Raw genomic sequence first — 25,658 nt, forward strand, 5'->3', positions numbered from 1 at the left:
CCTTGTCTTTGGGACAGACTAGAACAAAAAAAGGAGGGGTGCAGGGTTTGCAGGAATGAAGGCTGGATTCATTCCTCCTTCACTTCACCGCTGAGAGCTGAAAAAGGCCTTGGACATAATGTGGAGGGCTTTTAATGGAAGATTCCATTAGGAAGCATTTACTCTCTTGCACTATAAATTCCCCGCGATGCATTTTTAAAGCAGCATTCTGCTGGGTTTCGAACTGTAATCTGCTCTTGTTATGGGCGGCGATGACACTGCAGGCCTTGCTGAGGAACTATGATGACTAAATTCACAAACACATTGGAGACCATCACTATCCCATTACACTGGGGGGGGGTCTTATCAGTGCTTCACAGGTTGCCATTCCTCTAAGGATGTGTAAAATTGCATTGAGGGATGTCTGTCAAAGGTATAAGTGATTTTGAAACACAGGTAAATAAAAACGGGGTCAAACGTCAGATCGCTCAGAAGGGAATTGCCGAAAAGTTAAGCAATCGTGTCTAAGCCGGTGTAGCAACAGGTTGACAGGCCAACCAGGACCAACAAACCTTATCAAACAAGTGAACGAGTAAACAAATACGTTGCTATCCGACTAGCTGACCGAACCAAACGCTTAGCCAAACCGAACAACAAACCAGCCAATCAACTAAGCATCCACTGATGAAATTAACACCCAAGCAATCAACCAACCAATGGCTAAATAACTGACTGACCAGATGGCTGACCTGTCAATCATCTAACCCCTCAACACACTGACGGACCAACCAACCCATACGAAAAATGGAATCGATTTTTGGTACAAAAGTAATAAATTGGAAAAATCAGACTCTTGGCATCGTCCTGTGTGACTTTACAACCACACGAGCGTACATTGTTTATCTTGTGCTGGTGTTTGTTCCTTTATGGTCAGAACAGCCTCAGGTTACACTGAATGATTCATGAAACGTGGGGAGATTTAACATGCTGAAAGAGAAGCACTTCACGCTGTTCGCCGATAACCTCTACAGTGAGCTCGCATACATATAGCGGCCGGTCGCTAGGTTAATTGTGTTGACCCGAGTTGACGCTCTCGTGGGAGTTCAAACGGTAACTTTCGTACTCCCAATTCCCTGCAACTTATGCTCCTCTTGGCCAATAAACACCAGCACGGCATCATTCACAATTGTTTCTTTTTTAGCCGTTCTTCTGACAATTCGGCGAGTGACGCGGATAACGGTCATGGCGTGAGAAGTGAAATTAAAACCAGAGGAAGCTCAATTAACATTCCGATGGCCTTTGCGCGATGTCTTCATGAGAGTATGCGACGGCTAACGTCGGCCGCACTCAATCAAAGACAGAAAAAAAAAGAAATCGATGTGCTTCATCGCGAGGGATGAAAAGGCAGCACAAGTGTCTGCGAATGCAATGAATGACGACAGCGGAGGCGGCAGTTATGGATTTCAGGCCAGGCACTCTGTGATGCACCAATTAATGACTAATTTCGCAAAATGTCAGAAAGACGCCGCAAAATACCAATCGCCGTTTGCTGTTGAGGTCTTAACATTGATTGGTCAAGGGGGAGAATTGATATGACACTCAATGGAGTGCAGAGCAAAGCAATGAGAAAAAGTATCAACAAGAAAATGGCAGACATTTTGGGTGAATTCCATGGCTTATACTTGGCTCTCAGAAATTTGGCAAAATGAGCCCCAATCAGAAGCAGGTGTCTAACACAGCTGAACTGTGAAGCTCCCCCGCCTACGATACCTAATGCGGGATGAGCATGGCGGCAAAATCTGATGATTATTTTGAGAATTCCTCATCAAAAAGTGGGTCCAAAGGGACCGCGGTTATCGAATGCTACTGTGTGATGATGAGACAAGCAAACGTCTCGCCGCACATCTGTCACATCACGACGCGCTGTAGCCAACTCCAGCTGAGCGTCATCCATCTTGCAAGCGGCTAATGATCATGCTTTATTGCTCTTTTCGCAATAAGAGTGCATCACGGCGCTCTTTGCTACCCCCCCCCCCCTCGCCTGCTGGAGGTATAAACAAAGCGCAAAACAAGTTAGATGCAACTTTTTTTTCCCGCTCCCCGTGTAATTTATCTCCCGTCACTGAACGCCGTCCACTTTTCTTGCGCTCCATCATGAAGGTGAGGGAGGAGGGAGGGGTCCTGACAGCCTTCATCGCTGCTAATCTGCATGCCGTTAATAATTGATTGACGCCTGCAAGCATACATCTGCGATGGACTTTCTCCGCTTCAATTTCGCTGGCGCATTCGTTCCATCTATGCACTTGTGCGGCGCTAGCTATCAAAGAGCACTTCTTTTTCCATTTGGGCGCTCATTCTTTCTCTCTTGATGAATGGCCGCGAGCGTTCTAATCCGTTTCTCTTCGCAACAACTCCTCGCCCTCGCGTTAAACAAACACAATGTTGAGATTCTGCTTTCAATGTGTAGTAGGGGACCCGATTTGATGGATGTCAAGGTTGAAACTAAGTTTTTAGATTTGGACATGAACAGAATAAAAGCATCTAATATGAGAGACTATTTAATATTTCCCACGTCCGACCAAACCAGCGTTGGGGGCTTTCCGAGAACCCTTGAAATAAACCTTTTGCTACCATGAGACTTCAAACCAAAATGGCCGACTTTGTGTTCAATTTTAGGCCAAGGATACATTTTGTCCAAATTTGTGTTAATTAGCGTAACCGGTTTCTTTTTTTTTTTCAAAACTGTCCAAGAAGCCATGAAATTCCCATTGGTCGAGGCAACTGTAAACAATTTTACGTTTATAATCATAGTGCCAGTGGGAAAATCTCATCCTGTAGTGCGAGATACAAACTGGCTGAAGGCCAACCGAATTTTAAAGCAGAGTGTAGCCAAGCATGTTTGTTTTGTAAGAAAAAATGAGCTGGCTCGCATAAATTGTGTAGTTGATGGACACTTTGAGACCACCGGATATACGCCTAATAGAAGGAAAGGGAGTCCTGATGGGGTGGGAGGGGGCTGCCTTGTCCCCGTCCTAGCTGCGAAAAAAAAAAATCTACTTGCCGCGTAAGATGCTTTTAGCACACACGGACGTGTTGCAGAGCTGTACATACGTAATCGTGTCTCAGGGCAGACATACAGCCACGTAAACACATTTGGAAGTGTGAGTGCGTGTGTGCGTGTGTGTTGACTTGGCTTTTGGCGGGAGGCAATCTGGGGCTGCCCCGTTAATCATGGCGGCCTGACACCCCCCTCAGCTTCTGGTGGTGCGACATGGGTCATTAAGGCCGAGCAGCAGACTTGGCATCGCAAGCGTGCTCGCGTACACACACACACACACGCACACACATACACACACACACACACACACACACAGACACACTGAAGTAATGACTCCCTGTTGCCACTAGGTGGGTTTTGCTATCGTACACAAAGTAAACAAGTACTGGAAGCCAGCAGAAAGAAAAAAAAAAGAAATCCATATCGAGATCCAGTCTTGTCCTTGTGGTAGGACGCTGATTAAAACATTAGCAGTTGTTTCCAAACGATGTGAGGTTAAAGTAGCTACCGGTGGAGCGGGTCAAGTAAAGTTCAAGCAAGAGCTTGAGTGGCTTCTACCTCCCACCTGGAGGGCAAAGTTGTTTCTGTTAAGGGTGACAAAGGCATAGGGGGGTGAGAAAAGCTTAATGGCTTTTAATTCATTTTTAATCAGGAGATAATTTCCCTCCCCTTTTAGCAGTTAAGATTCAGAGAGAGACAGAGCCCCCCCTTAGGAGGCGCCCCGGCGAAGAGAGATTGGATGTCGAAACCCCGCTGGGGAGCCGACGGATGGCAAATTGTTAAACTTTAATGGATCGCTTGATTGTCAAAGAAGCCGGCGAGATCGTCTGAAGATGAAAGGGGCTGGAAAACGGCGACACTTGCGGCCCACTTGGCTCGGGATAGTCTAATCCTCGCCGACAAGAACGTTTCAAGGGGAACCCGACAGCTGATCAACACATTACCTGCAAGTTAATAGAAGCATTGACACGGGTTCAAAGTAAAGCTGCGGCTGATACACGGGAGGACTATTAGTGCGTTTCTAATTGTATTGGGCGGTGGGGGTGGGGTGACGTCCGCACCAGTCGACACCTTCGTCTCGCATGGCGGACTGACCTGACCTTTAAGCAAAACCCGGCATCCCAGACAACTTTATTACGATATTGACTTGCTGCAAAGTAGACATTTCATCCTGAATGTCAGACTGTTGATGTCATCGTTTCCTGGGGAACGTCTTCATGAAACTGTAGATCCATGTCATCGCCCAAGCCCGTCACAGCCTAGCCCACTTCATCCCCCCCCACCCCCGCCGCGATGGGATTCTCAGATAGCGCCGACTACTAGCTTGCATTCTCTTCCATCAATGGTGGTAAGAATCATTTTGTTGCTGTCCATCTGCTAAAAACATTCCATTCATGATTGCGGCACTGGAAGAATATAATTTAGTTTCCTGTGGCAAACATTAGCTTCACTGTCTGAAGTTCTGGTGGCAAAAACTGTTCATTCTTTGAGGGTTACTAAACCAATGCAACAGTAATCAGCTTTCGTCTTCAATTGTCTGAGTGCAAGTTCAATCGAAATTCTGCTGGCCCTAAAATCTGGTTTGTAAGCTCAAAATGTCTTTGCTCATCTATCCAAAACTCAAGTCTGTACATTACAGTACTGCACAGTTCTGGCTGCCCACATTACATTCATGACCTGAGGCTGCCACTAGTTGTTTCGCTGAAACAAAGTATTTTTAAATCACTCTCCTAGGCAGGAACATAGCAACGGGAGCAGGAACGTCACACCGGGTTTAACGGGCACAAAGAGCTTTTTTGTGTGGGAGAGACTGTGAGTAAGAGGCTGTGGTGTGTTTCTGACATAGTGTGCGACGAGGGGCATCGCGGCAACCTCCGCTCATGAATAAGACATTGGACGGGCTCGAGGGACGGGGTGGTGCTAGGCTGCCCATTTGCCATTTGCACGCTCGGTCAAAGCCACTGAGGGTGACGGGAGACGGAGGAACACCACGGGGCCATAAGCACGACACAGCTGTGCACTTTCAAAGGATGGATGTGAAGTCCTCTAATTACACGAGCGAGTTCAATGGAAATCTCGATGGTGGCGCAGCCTACGGGAATAAATAAGAAATCAACGCGTTTCTGTTGGGGCCGGCAAATGCTAACGTTGCTAATGAATCGTATTGTATGGGCATGCACGTGCTAACTAACATCGATCTGCAGCCTTGGAGGAATGATCCCATCATAATGGAGTGTAAATTGAGCATGGATGGATTGTGTGTTTTTTTTGAAAATTATTTCTAGTTGCCCTGATTGTTTCTTTAGCCACTCCAGCTAGCCAGTCGCTGCTGGTGTGGACTGAGTATGTTAGCATTCCACCAGTGGTTCCAAAGCATTTTGTGGAATCACAAAGGAAGAAATAACATATTCACAAAGGCTTTTAAATGACCCACTTAATCATGGCATGGATTTTCTTGGCAATGGATTATTTCTGGTGGCAAAGGAGGTATAACGGAAGATAATGAGTGCTGAAAAGGGTGATAGACCCAAGTGAAAGCCACCTATTGTCCTTGTGGGCCTCCATTAGAAGTAAACTGTTCTAACAGGTTGACACAAGTCTCCAACCCCCAATGCCCAAGGGTCTCCCTCAAGCTCTTAATGCACCTCTCACTTGAGGAATGTGTATGTACTGTATAGCACATGGCGGCTGTTAAGTACTGACCCCATGGCTCTGTGCGGGGACTCCAAGCTAACCATGTCCAGCTCAGCAAATTGGGCCATAAACAAGTCAGGGAGGACCGCAGGCCTCCGACAGAGAAACAGACCCAACAGATCCAACCCGGGTCATCTAATTTGAAGACGCAGCTGGAACCCCTCCCCGGTGCCACCCAAGCAACTGCGGCTCTTATTTAATGAAGACCCCGAGTGGAAGGGAAGAGCAGGATTGATTGGGTTTGAACGCGACAACCCTGCAAGCCAAACAATCTAAGCAGTGGCGCAATCTCAACACCGCACAACCTTTCAAGGCACATTTATTTCAATAAAAAAAAAACAGAAGCACAGCGACAACTTGTCCTCAACCTCTCGGCTTGCTCCACAATGCGGGGAAGACTAATAGCGGAGCATTCCCATTAGCGGGCATGAGGCGTATACTATGAAAGAGACACCCCATTTAATGAACTCACTCCAAATGGCTCCTGAGGAACACGAGTTGTGTTGATATCAGGGAACTTTTTAATTAGAGATGAAGGGGGGTAGGGGGGACGCGTAGACGGTCCCGGCAGGTCAGCGGCGGCTCCAGAGCGAGGGAAGATATCAAGAATCAATTTGGTGAAAGCGGAAGAATGTCGTAGCCGAGAATAATAAACATACCTGTTGACGATAGACGGTAGATTTATTTGCTACTTGGCGGCTCCCCAACAGTTTTAATAATGCCGTTTATTTTAAGCGACTGTGGTTCCGGGAGTTTCTTATGACAGCAAAAACAGGTTTAGAAGCGAAAGCACTGTAAAGGGCTAATGGAAACCAATACCTTTAAATCTCGACGAAATAAGCCATTATTCCATGAATTTTTCCAGCGAATAATCAATTCCCCAAATCATCTACGGGATTGCTTGCGTTGAGGCTAGCGCGAGGTTTCTATTGCAGGTGTAACTATTGCCTGGCAGGTAGCTCGGCCCGGGCGACCGCTCGCAATTGATGACCTTTTGATGCTCGACTGTGCGTGCCTCGCAAAAAGTGAAGGCGGGAGAATTGGAGGAATTTATCATCCGATGTGTTCATTCTAGCGGAAAGCACCCGAGGCGGGTCTAGATACCGACAACGGGTCGGGAGAACTCGATCGGGCTTGTCTCGGGTCCGATCAAGGGAGAACAAAAAGGTAAACAAGTGCAGAGATGGGATGGGAAAAGAAGAAAAGAAAAACTCCAGGGAGGATTAAGAGCTGAATTCAATGTAGGGGGAAAAGTAAGGAAAAACTCATTTACAGCGGCTGGTTGGAGACGGCTTGAAAGTTTCTGAATAAATGTGAGAATTTCAACCAATCCACCGTATAGCAGCACTCATGCTGGGTCCTCTGAGGGAAAAACATCTCCAGTCAAAACTTACTCTCTTCAAACTTGAACGGCTACAGGAATTCTAACGCGCTTCGTTAGCTCCGATTTCGCATTTTCTTCACCCGAGAGCTTGGCGACGCGTTGCTATGAATGGAACATTTGGCTTCTCTTATACTAACATCCATCCGTGCTACTTATCCTCAGGGTCAAACTTTCTGCTCAGATTTCACCTGCGTTACGGCTCACTTACTAGCTGTGTGAAGCACTACACTGCCATGACTCATTGTGTCACAGCTCACACTTGCTAGCTCATATAGAGAGACAACCCTGGACGGCGCTCTCTGAACTAAAAGTCGGCGTTGTCAATCACAACCCTAGCTTTGATATGCAGCGTAACCACTACACTAACAATGATCCATATTGTATAAAGAAAGGCAGCTACGTGAACACGTTTAATAATGACTCATTCCGGTACTAATCATCAGTCGGGGTAGCTAGCTAAAGGTTGCCCCAGGAGACCACTATACTAACGATGACCCACAGTGCCAACATCAAATACATAGAGACACCTCTTGACTGGTCAGCAGTCAATTAAACAAAAAGTCAGCTATATGAACCCTTACATTATATAAATATACGAGTCAGCTATTTAGTATACTAGCATAGCGCTACAGCAAATATGTCGCGACATCCCTGGGCTGTTTGGCAGGTAATCGAACTACAAGTGAGCTATGTAAATACATGAACCACTAGTGTAAGTATAGTTATCACGCTTGGCCAGCAGACATTCTAAACCAGGAAACATATTCTACACCATGGTCTTGAGAACGCATGCTAGCGCTCAGCCTTCACAAACATCTCAGCTCTCACACTTGCCAGCAGATGTGTTTGCAAATGTGTAAATCCACCGAGATCATATAGTGAAAGGGGGGGGACGACACACCCTCTCTCGCTCCATGCCAGACGATGCTGCTTGTCATGTGTCAGTCAGAGCGGATCGCGGGAAAAAGGAATAGGCGAGAAAACGGAGCGGGAGGAAAAGCAGCTTCGCATAAAAGATGCTTGCCACGGGAATCACGCTCTCCTCCAGATAGCGATCCCAGGCGACCAGAGAGAATGCCGAGCGAGAATCCCAATGAGGAGAAATGCGTTAATATAGCAATGAAGTGTTGTTAGAAAGTGTGAAAATGGCCCAGGGCTTGCTCGCAGATGCCGCAGCTGAGCTATCCGAGAATGTCGCCTTAAGGCCACGCGCGCGCAACCATAATGGGCGCCCATATTCGGATGAAAGCCTTCTACATTTCACACCTTTGGTATTACTATTTGCATTTAGTGCTAATGGGCAAAAAAGTGCTTTCGGTGACTGCATCTGGGATTTCTTTTAGCATTATTGTTTCATCCATTTACCTTCTCTACTGTTGTTTTTTTTTAATAAACACCCAAAATGCTATGTAATTTCTAATGTGCAAAAATATTTTGGGTAAATTTCTCTTCACCACTCACAATATTTTTGAAATTTTGTATACATTTTGTCAAGTCTTTGTCAAAAAGTAAAGTCGAACGCTGCTTAAGTAAAACAGATTTATTGCAGAAGTAAAAAATGAAATTGGTTGGTGTTGTTTGAAATTATAAGTATTTTTTTTTCCATTCTAGCATGAGATCAATTATATTTTGGTAGCTGTTTAATTTGATAAAGTCTGGCTGTTTAAAGTGCAAAAGAAGATTTCTTTGCATGAGTCTGATTTTGATCACATGATGTGACATTTGAATATGGCTTCGTCTCTTGTAAGGTTTATCACTGAGGATGCGATTCACCCCATTTAGACAGCCTTGACCAGTGCCATCAAGATGGCTGGTCCCAGGAATGGAAATTCCAGACATGCGGGTGCTGAATATGATAATTTCAAAGGGAAGGCCAGAAAACAGTCTCTTGTCTGCGAGTGCACTTGACCGACATGTCCGGCCAACAAAGAATAACCTCCACCAAGGCTCCATTTGCATGACGCTGGCAGCGGGCGCTTTCATCCTGCCAGTGTGGCGTCACCAGAGAGAACGGACGCACCCCCCCACCCGCATCTTCTCAATCTGGCATCTTGACATCGAGGCAAGCCACCCCCCCACTCCTCGAGGCCGCGCATACTTCCTGTAACTTTTATTTGTAAATGTGAATGCCAGAGAATAGAGCTTGTTGCCATGGAAACACTCTTGTATAGGAGGGGATTGAGAGAGAGCAAGGGTGGGGGGGGTGCAGGAAAAAAAATGCTGCCGCATTGCTTGACTTGGATAAGTGTGAGTGAGGGTGCTATTTTTTTTTCGTATGGAGACCTTATGAATGAATGTGTGTGAGAGAGACACACTCACAAAGGAGGATGCAGCAAAAGAAGAGCTGTTTATTATTTAAAAGTCCTTGCATGGGAATGCGTCAACCTGATCCAATTGTACGGCGGCGGCAGGCCGGTGGGTTGTTTGATTGGTGATATGGCTTCTTTCGGGGCCGGCTCATTTCAAAGCCCAAATCCTGTTTAATGTTTCGCCAGTGAGCCAATGGCTGCATTACTGCGGCGGAATGAAATCAGCACTGAGGTGCCATATTTCGTCTAACTTAATGTGGTCATCTATTTTAACATATGGCCATAGTTTAAATTGATTGCAAAAAAAAACAAAAAACATCCAGCTAACCGCTAATTCAAATCTCCTTGTTACGTCTCTGTCAGGATCGGCAACGATATTACTGAGTAAGTTTGACGATGCACCGCGTGTGGGGAGGGAGGGGTGGAGAAGGCGCCGCGCAGTGGGGGAGCCTAGACTGTCTGCTGCCCGCAGGGACGGCGATGGCGGCGGGGCAGAACGAAGGGGATTGAAGGCCCGAGCGGAGCAAAGAGAAGGGGAAGGCGGGACCATGGGCTCGATCAATGACACGGTGCACTGCACGGCTGCGTAGAACAAAGTGCTCGCGCTGTCCGTGTTGATGTGTGGGGGCAATTGCATCTTCAAGGGAACATGCCTGATGAGATGGTGGGATCAATAGAGGAGGGGGGGAGGGCGGAAGGGAGGGACGGGAGGGAGGGATGGAGGGAGGCGACCAATTTTCAATGGAAATCTAACTTTCCTGTGTGGTGGCCAACCATCCAAACTGATTGCTATTAGTCACTGCTACGGAAGAAAAAGAGATTTTGAAAAGTAATCCACCCATCTGTAACCTCAGTTTAGTAATGACTAGATTTCGTAATCTGTAAACTGTGACTCAAGCAACACAAGGGCAATGGAAAAGCTTTTAAAGGTTAGCAGACCTCAAAGGCCACCCTGCACTCGCCGAGGCAGTTCATGGTGCCTTTCTATGGTGGGGAAAAAAAAAAGACACACACACACACAGACTCGCGCCCACATTGCATACATTTATGTCTCGCCATTGTTCGCTATCATCTCGAGCCGCACTTCACGACACCTACACAGCACACAGACAAACACGGACGTGCGCATACGCTGCCCTCAGATGCTCGCTTAGCAGCAGCCGAGGTTGACACTTCAGGGCCTCAGAGACCTCGACGGAGTCCTCTTATCATTGGGCAACACGTAATCCTATTCATGTTAGCTCATTTCCTGCCTTGATATCCGATTTTGAAATCGACATTTGAAAACTTGATTGAAACCCGAATCCTGACTTGAAACCTAAAACCCAATTTGAAAGTCTAAATTTGTCTTAAGTTGAAATCAAATCAAATTTGCAGAAGCCTCTTTTGGTTATTGAAGGTCAGTGGTGACAGAATAAGAAGTTGGGGAGGGGAGGGGGGTTCTCTCACTCTCACTCTCTCTCTCTCTCCCTCCCGCCTCCGTTCACGTCAAAAGTGTCCGTCACGGTTGTATTTAGCGAGGCGGCGAGAATTCTCTTAGGCTCTGATGTCAACACGTGTTAGCCGCCGCCCACCATCTTGTCACTCAGGATCTGACGAAATACAAACAGTCCGAGCATACACTCAACAAACGTCGCTGTCTACTTCCATCGGGGACAGATTACAGTCCCTAAAGCAAGCAACTGGTGGTCAAACACAATTTTGAAAACAAACCACAAACCCATCTTTTTTTTTTTATGAAACGTAATTACTTTGCTAAGCGTGGCGATAAAACTTCAAGTGAAGGTGATGATGTCATTTATGAGGACACACAAGTGGTAGCGCCGCCTTTTCCCCCCCAATCAAGCTCCACTTCCCCCGTCTTGTGTTTACATTTCCATCCAATTAGCAGCCAGCGGAAGCCGGCCGGTGACCTTGCTCGTCCTTCGGAATTAGAAAAGCTGCCGATGCCGAGCATGCCGCGCTCTTCCCTCATCTTACTTTTAATCAGCGAAAAAAAGATGGGACTCGCTGGCCTGTCTGAGGTAATCAACGTCGGGTGCCATAAAGCCGCGCTAATTGAACCGTCTCCTGATTATCATGCGCCGCTTGTTGTCCAATCTCCATATACTTGGGAGAATCGCCATAGCGACTCACCATTCCCGCCAAAACGCAGAGAAAACAGTCGAAGTGAAGGATGCTGGAGGAAAGCAACGACAATTCGGCTGATTCATTTTAAAAAGTATATCAAGCATAAAATAAAATTAAAAAAGTCCTGATCCATTTCAATGGGCATCAATTATAGACTGATTTTCACTATTTGTGTTTCAAGACCTTGAAATAAAATGAAGTGCTATAAAAATATGCCTGGGCTGCTCGATGACGATGCGGCTTCCATATTCACCTCAACATGAGACTAAATGAGCTGAGGATTCATCTTTTGACTTAGTGTTTGCCCCCCCCGCCCCCCACCACCACCACAGCCCGCCCCGACCTCCCAACTGCCTCTTCCCACAGAGAGCAGCCAAGACCACGACTGAGCGGAAAACAAAAGGACGCTCATTTCATATTCAGCTTTGCAGAAGGAAGAAATCACACTTGCATCATATGCCAAGCATGTCCTCAACAGTGGGAGGGTGTCATTATGTGTGTGTTGCATAACCTGAAGTAGCCTATGACCCCCCCCCCCCTTCCGCCTTCATTGGCCCTTTCTAACCTGGAAATGCAACACCACCGTAATCATCGCAGCACTCCACCGGCACATTGGCCACCCTCGCTCGCTTGCCCGCTCGCCCGTCCGCACTCGCGCTCCCTCGAAGGCAGCTGCCGCTGCTCAGGGGGCTGCCATCTGGAGAGCAGCTGACCACCGCTTATCACCCCCCCCCCCCCTCCCCCACCAGCTCATCACACAGCTGGCACGAGGAAAAGGAAGCTCCGGAAGAAAAGATGAGCGAAAGAGAGAGAGGTTCATGGACACCAAGCAGGAGGACTGGCAGGTGAAGTGGAGAGCTTGTAGTCCAAGATGGAAATCAAATGAGTCTTTAAAAGGCCGTCGGAGGGCATTAGAGGCCTAATTGGCAGCATGAAATCGCAATGGACGTGGCGGGAACCTGCAGCATCAGCATCCAGTTCAGCGCGTAGCCACTACCGTAACTGATTCAAAAATGTTCATGGCGTTTCGGGAGCGTAATTGAGGGACTTTTCATAGAATTATTTATTATTTTAGTAGTTATGGTAATGGTAGTTATGGTAATTAACTGTGCAATTTTGTGGGGATTTACAGTTGTCTTATCTTGCAATTTTGGGGGGATTTTCTGTAGAATTATTTTAACATAAGCAAAAAAAAAAAAGGTATTTACATAATTGCTCATTTTAAGCATGCAACTTTTGTAGGCCTTTGCAATTTTGTGGAGACTGTCTGTAGAATTATTTGAACATGAGCAAGATTTGGGTATTTATGGTAGTCATATTATTAATTGTGTAACTTTTGCGAGATTTGTGGTATAGTACTCTTATTTTTACTGCTGGGGGATTTTGAAATTGATTTCAACCTGAGCCAAATTTTGGTGTCAATCATGTCATTTGCTGGGGGTGCTTGTGTGTCCAATGTTAACACGGTAGAGCAGACTAATTAACGGGAATGCGGTAAATCACCCCCCCACACACACACACACACACACCCCTTCCGACACGGTGACCTCTCGCCTCTGCTGGATAACTGAATCCTCCGTCCACCCGCAGCGGCAATCGCTACCGCCATTGTCTGCGGCGTGTGCAGCTGCATCCATCTCTTCCCATGGGTTTCTGATAGCAAGACAATTCCTTAGCCTTTTTCTTGTAATCATTTCATAAGCACTTATCATCTCCTCAGAGGGAAGCAGGATAAGTATACTTGTGCCACGTCCAAAGGGAACCGGCGCAGAGAATATGCCGATTTCATCGGGTCTCGCCGTTTTGCGGCATACGCGAGGTAAACATTATCCTGCCGTTCGCTCGTTACGACACAGCTTGCCGGTTTGAGAACTCAATAAAACACTTGGGCCAAATCACGGGTTGTTTCTGATCATTATGAGCTCGCGAGCCACCTGGCGTCGGCTAACCTTCTCTGGTGAGACACCGAGATGCGAGGCAATCACATCCTGGCGCCGAAGGGCCAATTTACGGCCAAGATGGAAGACGGAACGGCGGGAAGTCGCAGCGGTGCGGCATATGAAAATACTGTTTCTGGCCAGTCGCTAACCTTTTCAAGAACAGCCGACAGCTCCGTCATGTGCGTCGCAAGGGACAGCGGGAGGATGCTGCGGGATTTATTTTAGCTGTGTAACCATTTGGGGATTTTAATGCTTTTCCCTTCACAATTTTTTAGGGGTTTAAGGTCGATTTATTTTAATTCAAACAATTTTGGGTGGTTTCATGGTAGTCTTATTTAATCCGCTTTTTTTTTTTTTTTATTTAGCAACTTTCAAATTATTTGTGTTAGTCGTATTTCAACTTGGGTGACTTTTAAAGTTGTCTTAAGTGGGCAACTGTTTTGAGATTTCTGGTAATCTAATTTTAATCCGTGCAATTTTTGAGGGCATCATTTTATATCCTTTTGGAGATTTACATTATTCAAATTTTAAATCCAATACATTTTCAAGGATTTACATCGGACTCATTTTTATACCACGTTATTTTTGAGGGATTTTCATCAGACTAATTTTTACACTGAACAACTTTGGGGGATTATTGGTCATCTTCTTGTAAACCACAGCTGTTTAAGGTTTGACGTTTGTCGTATTTCAACATATGCAACTCTGGGGAATTTGTGGAAGACTTTTTGAGACTTTGGAAAGATTTTTTGGAGGATTCATAGTCATTTTATTTTAGATTAGTATTCAGGGAGATTAGCGGTTTTATTACAATCTGTGCAATTGGTGTGGTCTCATTTGTACAGGTCCTTGACCTAAATATGTGCTGAGGATTCCAGGAAGAAGAGCAGTGGAGCCAGGCTCTTGGGAAATCACAACTACAGCGACTTCAAGTAGCCCTCAGATTGCCGACGCCACCCAAGATTTTTTTTCTTTTTGCTAGGATAAAGAGAGCATGGCTGCTTTAATCTGTATCTGTGTCTGGCTCCTGGTGACAGCTGATGCGGGAGATATATACACGGCGCACTCACTAGCATTTAACCCGCGTGACACGTTGGCTGATTCCCGCCGGCTGCCTGACTGACATTGTGGACTAGCGAGAGTCTCATGAGAAGCCCGCCGCTCGCTTGCTCGCTGCCTGCCAACCTACGCATACCTCCCGAGGCCTGCATGCTAAGGGCCCAGCGTGTACTCCTACGGGATGAAGGATACTTCTTAAAGTGTGAGTGACGTTATGAAGTCTCCTCAAGACCAGAGGTGCCCCTATTTTGGGCAATCAATTGGGCCTTAAAGAAGATTCATGAAATCTTGACAGCGGCATCATGAAAATACAGGCTGCGTGGGGAATCAGGCCAATAGTGCACAAACCAGATGCGAGATTTATTGCAACTTTATGGGGATTTACAGTGCTTGTTTTAGCTGTGCAACCATGCGGGGATTTTTACTGTCAGCGTTTTATCTATGCAACTTTTGGGGGGATTTATGGCAGAGTTGGGGATTTAAAGTAATCTTATGTTTATTTTGAAGGATTTTAGAAGGATTTATGTTAGCGTTGTTTTAACTTGTGTACCTTTTGGGGTATTTACAGTTGTTTAATTTTCATCTGTGCAACTTTGGAGAGATTTATGGTGATTATTTCTTTTTCACCCTTTAGGAGATTTACAGAAGTTTTTTTGTTGTTGTTATTCAACTTTTGATCGGGTTAAGTTCAATTTCAACCTGCACAATATTTGGAAGATTTAAGTTTGTCTTATTTTTTACTGTACAACTTTTGGCGGATTTCCGGCTGTCTTTTTTTTTTTTTTAAATTTATCACCTTTTTAGGGGTTCTTACTCATCTAATTTCAACCTGTATAACTTTTGGGGGGGGGTTAGGTTATTCTTTCTTTTAACTGTGGAGTTTTTGAAGGATTTAAGGTCTCTATTTAAGTTGTACAACAACTTAAGTAAAAAATATGTGCCGGGCCACCAGAAGGAAGGACACTCGAGCCATCTTGTCACCCTCCGCGATAACAGATCATTCAGAAAGTGTGAGTGACGTTATTAAGTCTCCTCAAGACCTGAGGAGGCCCCGTTTGTCTTTTGGCGATCAATAGTCTCTTCACAGAGAGGCTCTGAGAGACGATTTACGAGCCATGAAGTACATGCTTACTGGCGCGGATCCAGTGCAAGTCCCAAGATTCCCTCCATTTTGCACTCTTTGGCTCACTTTTACTGCTCATTTGCCACACCATTAAATACCTTCAGCTGTTGAATCCGCCGCGGCAACATGGAGCGACGCACGTTTGACATTAGCGAGAATGAACACATTCGCAACAACTCCCGCAAGTCTGCTTTGCTCCCACAACACGAGTAAACAATTTGGCCTTTGCCTGGATTTTAGTGAAGACAACCACTTAAGTGTAATGCCAAGGATGTAATTTGTACGATAGCATTTTTCATTTACTGCACATACACTGAAATCAGCGTGGCGTCCAAGGTTTACAGTAAATTTATTTTTAAATAACTTTGAGGAGATTTTTTGTATCTTTGCGATTACAGGTAATTTTCTAGTGTTGTTTTGTTCAATTTTGGGGGGATTTATGGTTTTTGAACATATAACCTTTGCAGGATTTAGAGTAAAAAGGAAATAGACTGTATTGGAATTTCTAACCGACATACTATCCTCTATTGACGTCCCAACCTTTCTTCTCTCGCGAACGAATCCACCAATTCAAAGTCACTCATGTGTACATTGCGGGATGTCCTAATGAGTTTCTGGCACAGCTCGGGCCGACGTGGGGATGACACTTTGATGCCAGGTGCTGAGTGCAAAATATGCTCCTGTGCAGTCTTCAAAAGAATCCATTGCAGCAGTATCAACACAGAGACTTTAATGATTTCTTAGCAGTACCGTGGCGCTGATGTTCCTACTGTGTGTGTGTGTGATTGCACAAGAAACGAGCGAGGTCGGCTGAAACTCAGCAGCGGCGTGCAACGCGGGCCAAGAATGAGGCCATTACACTTTAGCGCCAAGTAATTAAAAGACACCCAAAAAAAAAGGATAGGATGAACATCTGGAAAATAGGTTGCCTTGGCAGAGTTTGTCATCTATTGTTTTATGATCTACATGAAAGCTTTACTGTCAGCATATAGGAAGCGCACACAACAGCAAAGGTAAATCTGCCGATGTAGTTGGAATTCTATATTTGACGTATTTTTCGAAAAAGAAAAAAAAACGTGGATTACGTTGCGTCCTGCTGATCACGTCTTATATATGAATACATGAACTCATCATTAGATGTAGTTTTATTTTGACAGATTGGTATTTTAGGGTAATCTTAATTATACTTACACACATTTTTACAGCAGTCTTGTTTTCATACAAATTGGATTTGCATTACCCTAATTTTAACTGGTGCAACATTTTGGTGATTTACGGTAGTACGGTGCACTTGTCGAAAACCTAAGCTGGGAGTTAGGGAGTAAAACATTCACTACCAAGTGTCATATGGGGCAAATAAATGCCTCCACTCAAACAAGCGCCTGTTATTGTGAAATGAATAGACTCGCTATAACCGAGTTCTGCATGCAGTGCCACTCTCATAAACTCATTCATAGAGAGGATTGGGATTTATTTTTTCCAGCACCGCTTAGAGCGGCAGAAGCCTGGATGTAAATCTCGACACGAGAATCCATTTAAGTCAGCGAGATATTGATAATTACGGCAGCGAAAGCCGCACGTCAGAGGCCTTTTCTGCGACGCCGTTTGATTTGCTCCTCATCATCGCTTTCAGAGCTTCCAGGACGCGTCGGCCGAAGCCTTTAAAAGCACACTGACCTCGCGGGCAGGTGGGAAAGCTCAAAGCGCCAGAACACAGCCTCTTAGCGGCGCATTTATTCCGATGAAAAGTCATGTCAAGGTTTCAGATGAATGCATGCGAGGGTGGAGATTGATATGTAGATATGAACAAGATGTGGCACTTTGCAAAACAACTTTGAAAAGTCTGACAGAAGTGTGTGAGGAGGAGGATTGAGTGACTTCAGGAATTGTTGGAAGTGGAAAGAAAGTTGGAATGAATCAGCCCTTGGGGCCGGTTTGACTGAACAATAAGAAATTGGGACGCAAGCATTAATTTGACTGATTTTGGCCCTTCAAACATCAGCTTAAAAACTGAAACAAAACATTTTAGAAAAACTATTGAAAATTAGCAAATGCGCTGTAAAAGCTAATTACCAATAAATTGGTCAAATAAAATGAAAAGAAACGAGATTTTAATCCTGCCTTTGACTCTTGATGCTAATGCTAAGGCTGATACTAACTGACAATACAGACCACTTGTGTGTGTGTGTGTGTGTGTGTGTGTGTGTGTGTGTGTGTGTGTGTGTGTGTGTGCGTGTGTGTGTGCGTGTGTGTGTGTGTTCCTGGCGCGACTTTTGTGGCAGAGTGGCATTGAGGTCACAGATCAGTGACTTTAATGGCAGCCGGTGGGCGTCGCCATGGGGGCCGAGCTGTCACCGCTCCTCCTCACTTAAGTTGCCCACATGCACCCGGGGTGCGCATTGTACATGTTTGTGTACACACCCGTGTGTGTTTGTGCGTTTCAGTTGTTCCATCAAACGTCCCGTGTCATTACCATCACTTTGCCGCCCGCCCCCTTCCTTCTACAGTGCGACTGCGGGCCCTCTTTCAAGCGCGTCTATTTGCGTCCGAGGCCTTTTGTTGTCGTCGTTCTTGGGAGTTTCGCAGCGTGACGATTCTAAAAAGCGCTGTCAAGATTCTTTGCTTTTCATTCGACCGACGCCCAACGAGCGTTGGAGAGGCGTTGGGCCCCGCTGCTCACTGCCTGTCGCTCACCGTGACAGATTTTTGCTTGTATTTATTAGTTGTTTTTTTCCTTATGCCGTGCGCCCCCTCGGCAGAGCAGCAACATGTTCATGCCTCAATCACACGGAAATGAAGGTTTGCGCGCTTCCTTCTAAAAGGATCAAGTTGGCAACACTTGACCCTGGCCAGCCTGGATCCAATAAATGTCCATGAAATGACTTTTTGAGCCCATGTGACTTGCTAGTGGCATGTTATTACTACTTAAGTTAGTTATGTATGACATGCTGCTACCACTCATATTTTAATAATGCCAGAAAGGAAGTCATTTAGTGTCATTTCAACATAGATGGAGCCAATCGCAACCAAAAAAAACCCCACAATTTCGCCCCAAAAAATGGGACGACTCACTCCTCGGTTGATTTTGACTATTTGACTGGAAATTATATTTCACTCGGCGCCAAGTGACAAAATGGCCGCCCCTTGAGGTGAATGTGGATTTTGCTGTTCAATTTATATTGCATAAATGCAACATCCATTGAACACACCACCGACATCTCCCATCAAGCAACATGAGCCTAGCCTGCGGTCGGAATCCCGGCTTGGACCGGCTTCAAGCGGCCTGCGAGCGATCACGTCATCACCACGTGTACGAATTCAGACCGACCTTGTGCGTGTGTGATTGATGCGCACGCGCACAAGTACAAAGAAAGAGCTTGTTTGCTGTTGAGGCTGCCACTGGAGATGGCGTGGGCGTGGATGGTGGCCCGACTCTGGCAGATCTCCCTCTTAAGGCTAAAATGTTTGCACTTGACTGACTAAAAGCACAACGCCCCCACACACACATACACACACACTCACGCGCCTTTCAGGAGTAGCTCCATGTTATACAACTTCAATACAACTGCATGCAGCAAACAGCTTTGTGTGGACATTTCTCCTTAGAAATTTACAGTGGCACAAATGATTGGGAAAGAAAATGATTAGTTGCAATAATTAGGGATGGGCGAGTAGAAATAAGAAGTGAGAAGAATAGAGAAGTGCCATTGAATTCATGTAATTGAATGGAAATTGGAATTTAATAATAATGGAATTTTGGGGGGGAAATTTTATCTACGAAATGTACAAGTGGTGTCGGTGAATAATATCAGTGTACATTTGAATATTGGTTTGAAAAAAGTAGCCTCTAACATCCATAGCAATAACTGAGAGATTTTTTTTTTTAGGACACGTTAAATTCTAAGTTCATAATGAAAGGAACCATTTATCACATTTGCCACATTGTCCAATTTTCACAATATGATACAAAACTGAGAAATTGTTTACATTTTTTCTTGACTGAATCAAACTTTTCCAACTCGAATCCCCGTTGTAAATTTCTACAATTCAATTAGTTTCAGTTCGGCCGTTATTTTTTTTTAAATCAATATTTTGATTGAATTTTTCTTCTGGCCTGCTGTGTTTTTCTGACACAAAGCGACGACGACGCAGACAATAGCGTCACACCAGGCCACGTCAGGGGAGGCTAGCTGAAAGCCGGTGGCGGCGGGTGACTTTCAATTAGCCCGATGAGGCTAATTAATCAGCGAGCAGGCCAAGTGAAGCGAAGTCGAGAGAGCGCGAGCTCTGGAGCTTCCCTGTCGTCGTGTCGTGACCTTCACGCCTGGTGCGCGACGGCTCGGAATCACCGCCGGCCTCATTAGCCCGGCGCCGCGATGCGACATTTTCTCGGGTTGTCGGACATATTGCCGGTGACCCGTGCACGTGGGAACATGAAAGGAACATTCTCGCCACATTTGAATGGATTCATCAAACAGCCTGGTTAGATCAGTCACGTGGTATTTGCGTACGTAAATTTATTGAGGTGACAGCATTGCCCCCCCCCCCCCATGCTAATATGGACTATTAGCAATATCTTAGCTAACTTCACCTACAAACTGTACGGGCAATGTTACATTTTTAATACACGGGTAACAGGACTGTGTAATTAAAGTAATATAAAGTAAAACTACTCATCCTTTGAGAGACACATAATAGAGAAGAAACACAATCGTTTTATAGGTACTGCTAGAATTAGGTTGTGTAAATGATAATTAGCGTAGGTCATTGATATTTAATTAATCATATTGCATTAAGAAACTCATTAATTCTACGAAACACACTGGCTCACTGGATCGTTTCTTGGGCCTACGGATGAATGACAGCCGGACCGCGCCGTCACCCCCCGGAGCCAACGTTGTAATAACCCAATTAACCAATCAAGACCTTGTTTGGGGGACTAACAAGCAACAAGGACACTCATTTGTGTCAACAAACATGGATTATTTTTTTTTTTTTGCATGTGATTTATTTGCTCCAGGTCGCAGTGGTTGGGCTTCTACAACTAGATTTCACATCATGTTTGGGGCTTAATAAAATAAAGTAACTATTTGTAATGTATCAAAACAGCGGTGGTCTGCGAGGGAGAAATCACAGACAGTAATTTTTTCGGACTTTTCCATCCCCGTCCAGTTCCGCGTCGCTCGTCGCGCGGTGGGCCTTATCGGGGCGACGAAGGGCAAGTATCTCTTCACCACCGCTCCGATTGCCGGCTCATTGCCATCCGCCGTCGCCGCATAGCGAGGCCGTAAAAAAGCTGGCGGTGGCATCGTTAACCATCCCCGCGTTCCACTTTCAATCTGCACGCCTCAGCCAGCCGGCGGCTTTGATGAAAATTCCACATAAATTAGGGGTGTATGATAAGTGGGGCAAACGCGTAAACGCTGGCTCGCTTTGACGCTCGCGGAAGCAAATGACGAGGTTTTGCATTACGCCGACGTGCAAGCATCAGCATCATGTGTGATCATGGTGGAACGTTGAAGCACTTAAAGCGCCTGGTTATCGCTTGTCTATTATACGTGCTTCCAATGTGTTGAGTTATTGGTATAGAATGACAGCATTGCACGTTTTATGGCGAGTCATCAAACCTTGCAACTACGCTCTGCCCATAGACAATGAAGAAAACTCAAATCTCTTGAAATTTTGTGTCGCCTATCTGTCTAGTATGATTAATTGAATTTGATAGAAATTAATTTGTTTTTCTTGTCAAATGACCAAACTGACCAAAATGGCTGCTTTAAATCAAAATGGCCGACTTCATGGCAATGCTTTTTGATGGACCAGATATCCTGTTGCTAAGTGAAATTGGCTTCAAGCTTTGAATTAAAAAAAATGGAGATTATGATTTTAATATCAGATAAAGTCATTGGTCTGATTTATAAAGTTGCATAGCGTAGCAAGTTAAAAAAAAAAGTACGATATCATCATGCATTTTGCTGCTTCTCTTTTTGTCTTCTAAGAAGAAAAAGGGAAAAATGTGCGCTTCCTCTTAAATCCTTGAGCTGTAAATATTTGAGCAGTTCCTTTACAAAGAGTTAGTTGAGCCCAGGAAAAAAAATAGCTCAACTGTATAATTAAATCGCACTCAACTGGAGGGTTGTTATTTTCAAAAAAAGACCTTGGTTTGTTTATGTGTTAACCTTGACAATCTTTTTTTTTTTCTTCCCTTCCGGCTAGTTTTCACTAAGCTAATTCATTGATTCACCAGACTATTTTTATCACTTGACGTGAATAATGCGCCGCCTCGGGGGGGTCAGCAAGTAATTAAGGTTGATGCCATCAGGTAATTGGCATGGGACGGAGCTTAATCAGATTGAAGTTCATCCTGGAGACGCAAATGGGATGTCGTCTGTGCGACGCCTTCCAAATAATAACAATGATAATAAAAATTAAAGCAGTAAGCAGCTCAGAATGAAAACGTTTAGTCCGGCTTGGATGTTTTGGATCTGATTTATTCAACGTTTATATTTTATGGTGAGTCGATAAACATTGATGTCTGGCAGTTATGCAAGGTCCAGCTGTCTAGTATATTTAGTTTTTGGCTTCTTGAGACTTTCTTTTTTTTTTAGGGAAGGAATCTTGGAGTTTACTAAAGTCTAACGTGGGCACCACAAAATAATGACAACTCAAATGTCTCGCTTCCAGAGTTTGACAGAGCTTTGGCAACCGGACAAAACCTCCAAGACAAATCTTTCTTTGTGCAGCACATGCTCTGACCTTAATAACAACAAGAAGGCTATAATATGAGCGGGCTGGCCTTCCGCATGTCGCCCAAACACAGACATCAGGATCAAGACCCCGACATGGTTGTTATTAACCGTCTTGTGTAAATCTTCAGGGCTGCAGATTCAACCTTGGTCGCCGCAGAGACTCTGATCAAGTCTGTGGCTAATCCCCTATGACTGAGCCTCTGATATGTGGGGGACTGAAATAAATGGTTTTCTGTGCGAATGTGGATGTTTGTCGACGGAGCTGCAGAGGGGATGCAGACGAGGACACGCTGAAAGACAAATGGGCAGGAGCTTGATGTCTGAGAGATGGAGCGGATATTTGGGGAAATTGGTTCACGGGGCTGTGACCAGAAAGGACAATAACAATAAAAAAATAAAAACACGGCACCTGAGTAGGAGAGCAGTCACGTCTTCGATGTTTGCGGTAATATGTAGCCGCTAAAGCGAGAGTGACCTGCATGCGTGATGTTAAAACTTGCGGCGTGCGAAAGAAAAAGCTGAGGGTTGACTTTTTTTGATAACATATTTGTTTCCCAACGTTTTCTTTTCTGCCGGCAGTCAGCATGTTTAGATGCTAGAGAGCAAATCGATGCCGGTTTCTCTGGCCTGACTCTCCATCTCTGACAAGTGCAGCTAGCTGCAGATGACCGAGGTCTGGATCGAGACCAAAGTTTATGCAGCTAACAATCAAGCTAACAACAGAGATATCGTGGAGGGTTAAATAGCGAGATGGCCATAGTAAGTTGGCACAAATCTGGCCCGAGATTCTTGGCAGGGTGAGAGAGAAGCACTCTAATGATGATGGTGAATCCCTGCGAGAGGTTCCCCGTAGAGAAAAAGCAGACTTTGAGATAGCGTATTCTTGTGTTGTATCACAACAAATTAATTTTTTCGCAGTCAATACGATCATAAAGACCTCGTTCGCTAGCCCTGTTGCTCCTTGACACCGAGCCACGCTCACGAATTTACAAGACAGTGTTATGATCGGGCTTCGGTGAGCACGACAAGGAAGATTTATATTTGTTCCTACATCCGACGAGGACAATGCCGCCGCTGCCGCCGGCTAGTCCGTACCGCGACGTGTCGTAAAGTGTCCAATCAATAAAAAGAGATAATGGGGGTTAGTCTCAACAGGCAGTGCAGCAGAACCAGGATGGAAGCTGCCAGGACAGCGGACCTTTGGGATTTTCAAAAGCAAATTTCCCTTTGAGGTCAATTATAAGAATGGCTTTCAAATGGGTTCCCCGAGCTATCATTTTAAAAAGTGCAAAACTCCATTATGTGGATGAGCACATGGATAAAAAAAAAAAAAAAACATTAAACCAGTTGTCCTCTCTACCTTGGCTATGAGCCAGTCAGACCACTCATGAGTTTTTTATGTACTGTACTTTATTCTTATAACATTTCCTCTTTTTGTCTTTTTTTCTTAACTGCACAGGGTAGTTATGTTTAACTAGTGCTACCATTATGAGAGGGTCTATTGAAAAATGTCTTTGACCTGAAATGTTGGAGAACCCTTATATTTTAATTGTCGTCAATTTCAAGGTAGCGCATCTGCAAAAAAGTCGTGATAGGGAATGCCCGCCCGGCTCTGATTGCCAGCGCGGTGGCCCTTAATCTGGTCCACTCAGCCACTACTAACTGGCTAGCACGCGCGGCGCGGCGTGAAAAAACGTAAGTGGCTCCAATTGTGTTAGATTAAGGCACCCGCAAAGCGACTAAGTGACAGAATAAGACAATAGCTCTCCGTGGGAACGGCGACGACTGTATTGCGTTTTGCTTTCCAGGGGTGAGAAGTAAAAGAGTACAAATTTTATTTTACTCAAGTACCAACTGCGAGCACCCGATTCGGCCAATTGTTGAGAGCTTTTACTCTTGTTAGCTTGTCCTTGGCGACAATTCAGAAATCTACTCCGGTGCCTTTTTTCCCCCCTCTAACTCGCTGCACCTCCACGGTCATTTTATATCACAGAAATGGAAAGCGGCCTGCAAAAACGGTTCAAATTCGCGAGGCTGCGTTTTATTTCTCCTGCCGCTGCCCTTGAATTTTATGCAGTGCCAAGTAGTAGCGAGTGTGCTTTTTTTTTATGGACGTAGCACACTCTGCGCTATCCTTTCAAGTTCCACAAAGAGTGCTGTCGGTGGACTTTTCTTGGATTGGTTGTCGGTGGGTGATTGTGAAAAGAGGAATTTGGTGGCCAGCTACATGAAAGTCAAGCCATGTGAAGTACCGTAATTTCCGGACTATAAGCCGCACCGGACTATAAGCCGCACCAGCTAAAATTCAAGAATATTTTAGTTTTTTTCTTACATAAGCCGCACCGGACTATAAGCCGCACGTGCACATGAGTTTTTTACAAAGAAAGACAGTACACAGAAAGCCGTAAAAATCCATAAATATGCCGCGCCGCCATTTAAGCCTCAGGGTTCAAAGTAACCTTCTGAATAAAATGCATTAAAAGTTCACATTCATTACAACTTGTTTTTGGTGAACACAATGCCAGAAGAATTGAATTTAAATGCTGATTGATTGGGTTTTAATACAATGCAGATGGTCTAAACAGCGCCACTGCTTTGTGTAATCTCTGAGTCACATGGCAGAGTATGAAAAAGGGTTTAGAGCCCTTTGACGCAGGTCACCTAGCGTGTATTCCTACTAAAGCTCATAATAGTCACAAGCAACACAGCCAGAATAAGCAGCAGCCATAGTAGTGTTTCAAAATAGTATTTTTGTTGTCGTTTTGTTCTTCAAGATACCGCACAACAGTGGTCCACAGCCTTTTTGTGAGTGTATAAAAGTGATCAAGTCATCACAAAAATCACGAAAAAAAAAAAAAAAAAACGTATATAAGCCGCACCTGACTATAAGCCGCAGGGTTCAAAATTTTGGAAAAAAGTCGCGGCTTATAGTCCGGAAATTACGGTAACTGATTGAATAGAACAGTGTTCTAATTTTACGATTAAGCTTGAAAAGTTGGCAAAAGGTGGACCAAACCTTGGATTGGTCGCCAGTCAATCACAGCGCAATAAGTCAAATTAATGACTTGGTCACTTCTTAAAAGTCAAGCTTTGTGAACATTTTAATTTTGTCCCTAATGCTACTTTAAGCGTGTAGCCCTAAAACGCAAAGTAGACAAAACCGTTTTTAAAATGATCTTGAAAATTCCTGGTTGGACTGAAGGATTTTCATCTGTTGCATCCTCACGAGTCAA

At 44.9% G+C, this 25,658-nt stretch overlaps 1 protein-coding gene across 9 annotated transcripts in view; it reads right to left on the minus strand.

The window, feature by feature from the left end:
- Positions 1 to 25,658, minus strand: part of iglon5 (IgLON family member 5) — a 91,980-nt gene that overhangs the window by 23,939 nt on the left and 42,383 nt on the right. The gene's annotated exons all lie outside the window — the stretch shown is intronic.

Source organism: Syngnathus scovelli, chromosome 9, assembly GCF_024217435.2.
Source record: "Syngnathus scovelli strain Florida chromosome 9, RoL_Ssco_1.2, whole genome shotgun sequence".
Lineage (NCBI taxonomy): Eukaryota > Metazoa > Chordata > Actinopteri > Syngnathiformes > Syngnathidae > Syngnathus > Syngnathus scovelli.